At 37.3% G+C, this 4,855-nt stretch overlaps 1 protein-coding gene across 1 annotated transcript in view; it reads left to right on the forward strand.

Moving 5' to 3' along the window:
- The window catches only part of ABHD10 (abhydrolase domain containing 10), a 7,428-nt gene extending 3,745 nt beyond the window's left edge, over positions 1-3,683 (forward strand). Inside the window, exons 4-5 of the mRNA XM_009323883.1 lie at positions 1-3; positions 3,673-3,683. The exon at positions 1-3 is cut by the window's left edge and continues 394 nt beyond it. The gene's annotated coding sequence lies outside the window, so the exon portion shown is untranslated. The remainder of the gene's footprint in view (positions 4-3,672) is intronic.
- The last annotated feature ends 1,172 nt before the right edge of the window (positions 3,684-4,855 follow it).

The following is a 4,855-nucleotide window of genomic DNA, read 5'->3' on the forward strand; positions in this document are numbered from 1 at the left end:
CCTGTTCTTAACAAGATGACGCCAGGCCTGTGACTTCACAGTAGGAACTGAGCTTTTATCTGCTGTTTCCTTACCTCTGTTAAATACAGGTATTTTATTAATGCTGCATTTGCACAGACAGTCCAAAATGTGAAGGAGTGCTGCTGTTGTGTTCAGAACCTCTCCTTCACCACTTAAACCTTTTTTCGCAAGCTTCCTACACTTTTGTATTGAAATGTTGATGCATTTTTGTTACTGTTGGCCTGTACAGTAAAACTTCAATTTCCCATGTCTTTGACACCTTTTCAGTATTGTCCTCTTGCTGTAACATTCTTGTATCTTATGTCTGAAACCATCTGTGCAAGGCAAAATACAACTTCAGTGTTTACTAAAGTTTTGTTATTAGAAATAGTGAATAACATGAAGCATAATAAACAGACTTCAGATAAATTATTATATTGTTCTTAAGTACTGTTAAAATTGAAAAGTGGAAGGCACACCCTGATGGTGTGCTTGGGATACTACATAAGGAAGAAGTTGGCTTCTAAGAACGCAGGGCCTCAAAGTGCAGATGGAGCTCTTATCTATGCTTATCGGTAGGGTTTATGTCCTCTTCTCCAGGCTGTCTTTTTGTAACAGGTAATTTGTGGGCCTACTATTAAGGGAACAATATATAATCTTGGTGTAAACTGAAACTGGATCAATACAGTGACTCTTTTACAGTAACCTCTTTGAAGTGGGCATGGTGGTGTTGGGTTGACGGTCGGACTCAGTGATCTTAGAGGTCTTTTCCAACCTTAATGATTCTATGATTCTAAGTGGGGAGTACAGGGCTGTAGGGCATCACTGCCCCTTTTCTATGACTTGAGAACTGTGGATTATTAGGAGTAGTGTCTTCTAGAGTTAGGAATTTGAGGTACACGATTGCAAGCCTGAAAACTTGTAACTGAAACTTGATAGTTGGATAATTCTAGTAACATAAATCCTTAGAATTGAATAGTAAATGGATTTAATTGCAAATGTGACTATACCTGTTTTTTTTGCCAAAAACATGGTGCCATTCATACACTTGGGGGAGAGAGAGGAACTCACTTAGGTGAGAGGCTAGAATTAGTTCAGGCTGGCCTTAGTATGAAGCATCAGTCAAAAGTATATAGTTGTTTCTGGCCTTACTATTTTAAGTAGTTAATGGCATCACTATTGCTACCTTAAAAGACTAAAGCTCCTGGGGGTAAGGTATTTCTAGAGGGTTTGTTGCTTTCAGTGTTAGCATTGTCAGTAGAAGTACATTGTCAGTAGAAGTACGTTGTGTAGAGCTTTGCTGAGGTAGCCGGGTTTAGTTTAAAAAAGACCCAAACAACTAAAACAAAAAACCAAAACCAACATCAAAACAAAAAAAAACCAAAAAACTTCAGATGAGTTCCTGTGAAGTACATTTTTATTTAGGCTTCAATACTGCAAAAAACAAGAAGCTGTGATGTAAAAAATTTGAATTCTGGTATGAGAGTAGAAAAGATGGCTCTAGTTTAGATGCAAACCTAATGCAAGTGTACCCATTCCCATTCAATTAATCTAGCTTGGGATACTTGTTTGAGAACTTATAACATTCCATGAAATCTTGTTTCCAAGTATTTCTGTTTCTGAAGGGAGTAGACTTTTCTTCTGTCTGTACGAGTACACAATTCACTACTTTCTTAAGCTTTAAAACCTCTTGAATATGTATTTTACTTTTGAGAACAATTAATTGAGATAATTCATGCAAATTGCTCAACCATTTCCATTCCTGAAAGTTGAGCTGTGTTCATATTTATGTATTGTTAAACAGTTGTCCTCTTTCTATGTATTCATGTGACTTGCATAATAAAACCTGAAAAACAGATTTTGTGAGTTTTAAAGGCACAGTCAAATCAAAATTAAGTTACTTCAAAACTTTCTGCTCTTAGCTTACCTATGACAACCTTTTTAATCCACTTTTGTCACATTTCTTAGATTGCTTTGTCTCTTAATGGAAGAAAAACGTGAAAAAAGTGGACTGCAGTGATTTCAAAGTAATTAATTGTAATTAAGGCCCAAGTTACCAATTGTGATAGATGTACTTTTTGTTCACATGTATTGAAGTTATTTCAGTAACTGAAAAGTTTTGAGCTATTTTTTTGACTTGGGAGTTATACCTATAAACATTCCATTGAACTGTAGTACTTCAGACAGGGAAAAGTCTGTATATGTCTGTGTAAACTAGCTGTGTATTTCTTTCAAAAGAGAGTTGCATTGTATTCATTCAAAGCTTCACCTTAGCTTTTATTAAATAATCGGTATTTCACGGGTAAGGTCTTTTTGTTACAATGCCTTAGAGCAAGATAGCTGGAAAAAAATGTGAAGGGGAGCAGTTGTGTGAGTAGTTTCCAGGCTGGTTTGTTTGGTGGTGGGTTTTTGGTTGGGTTTTCTTCTTCCCCCCCATTATTCTGCTGTAATAACGTTAGGTGGGAGAAGGCAGCGTAACAGGGTTGACACAATTGTCGAGGATACAAAACCGCATCATCGGTTGCTCTCACCACAGCATTACTGAAACTTGATCCTAGGGAGGTTGGTTTTTTTGCATGCTGCTTGTTTTGTAGTTCTCTCTGTTTTCCTTCTCTGCTTGCTAAATGGAGATTAATGGGAGCATTTACATTACAGGTACACCCAAAATTTACTACATACAGTTTAAATGCAAAGGCAGAGATGATACTTTCTTCACAGAGACAGTATTCCAGATAGTATTTTGAGATTCAGTGAAAGCTAGTGCCCGTCTCTGTGTTCACTTACCATTTTGTAAATTCAGTCTATATTTTAAATATGAAGAAGTGGCTCTGAGGCAGACCTTATGCAGACAGACTTCCTCCTCTAACTTTGCCACGGTCGTTCTACTGATATTTCTCTTTGCAAGCATAGCATTTTCCTTGTGTTCATACTGGAAATTACCAGCGTTTTGATTACTGTCAACTTGGCATGTTCCGATGCCTGAAAGAAGAGATAGATGATAACCAGGGCGGTTTACATCCTGCCCGCGACTAGCTCTTGACCTATCAGGAAGTTTTGACAAACTTGAATAATATAATATTCACATATTATGGTGTCATTCCGATTCGCTACGGAATTTTTTAGACTATTAATTTAGACAATTTTTAAAATACTTTGTGATTAATTCTTATGTTGTGGTTTTTTCTTTTTTTACAGACTTCTAATTTGCTGCCAAATGCAAAGTATGTTTTGTGAATATATTACATACATTTCCTCAACAGTAAGCTTGATTCGCACAAAATGATCAGTGTCTAATGCTTTCAAATTTACCAACTCTGTCTTGTGCTGCCTGGGGGGGGTTGTTTTCTCTGAATACCTTAATCTACACTTAAGCTAAGAGTGCTACTGAAAATAATTAAATTGTTAGCATTCTCATTGTCCTTCACTTTTGGCAGGTCTGAAAATGACTTTTGGGCTCATCTATCACTGAATGTAGTACTGACATGTTGGGGCTGACGCTGCTGTCACAGTACAAGGAGGCTCTGGACACTGACCGAGCAACTCGGCTGCTTGTGTTGTTGATTTTGATGAAACAATACTAGTTGAATAAGCACCTCAAGGTATTTGTCTTACATGTAATGCTTAAACTACGTAACATTAACTCCTGCTGAGGAGGAGTCGATGTCATTCAAGTTTCATGAGTAAATAACAAAAAACTTTTATAGCTAGGCAGGAAGCTTGATTAGCATATAATACCAAAGAAGCAGGTAATAGTTCTCATTAAAAAGAAACAAAAGCATTACCAGCTGACCTCAACTGTCCCTAGTCCTTACCAACATTTTCACTTCAGAGCTGTTGCAAAATCAAAATACTTGAGACTTAACTTGTGAAACAAACTATTCTGCCTTCTAAAAAGGAAGAAAATGGTGAGGCATGCTTTCCCGTGTTTGGGATTAAACTGTGCAGTAGACCAGTATGTGTTGAAAGAGCCTCTAAAGCTTATTCAACTTGTTTCCTAATAGACAAGTGCTTTTATTCTGTGTATATTGAGCTGTACTAATGCAGTTTTATATGCATGTATTTTTATCTTTTCAAGTATTCTTGTTCTGTCTCTTCTGTTGTTTGGCTTTGTATTACACACTTCAGCTGGTTTTTGGGGGGGGTGTTGTGTGAAATGGTATTAAGTGTTTCATGTAGTTTCAGTTTAGCTAACTTATTTTCTCTTGCATCAACACTAAATGCAAACAAAGCAGTGTTCACAAAAAACCCTAGCTGGATAGGCCTTAGAAGAGCTGCCTCCTGCTGTTTCATTTTTATGTTAATTTTGATTACGTGCTCTCTTGGACACGCTGTTATTCAATGGGGCTAAGAGATTTATGGTACCATACTTTTCATATCAAATTAAAACGTGCTTAGAGAGAAACTTTCAACCAGCTATGTGTCTGCAGCTGCTCAAATGTTTTCAATGCTCTAGTTGTACTGCAATACAGAGTTACTACATTTCCTGAACCTGTGCCTTGGTCAGAGTCACTACATTAGGCCTGTGCTTGTCCTTTCTCCTTGGCCCCTATCCTCTCCTCTGGGCGCAGGGGGAAACAACAAGTGGGAGGGAAAATCGTGTCCCGGGGAGTAATGAGATTTGAACTTCCTTGTTTTTTAAGTTACTCAGTTGTGCTGTTAATAGAAAGGCCTACCTTACCCTTTCAGATTTTTCTTTTTAAACAAAAGTGCTAAAAAATATGTTAAAGGCTTCCCTGGAAATAGAAGAGGGTTGTGTTTCACTTGACTCTAAGATCAGCGATCTCTGCTTTGAGCTGATGTACAAATTCAGTCAGATGTGTGAGAATGTAGAATTTCACTAAAGCTTGGTGAAAAT

This window comes from Pygoscelis adeliae, unplaced genomic scaffold, assembly GCF_000699105.1.
Source record: "Pygoscelis adeliae isolate BGI_AS28 unplaced genomic scaffold, ASM69910v1 Scaffold124, whole genome shotgun sequence".
In the NCBI taxonomy this organism is placed as follows: domain Eukaryota; kingdom Metazoa; phylum Chordata; class Aves; order Sphenisciformes; family Spheniscidae; genus Pygoscelis; species Pygoscelis adeliae.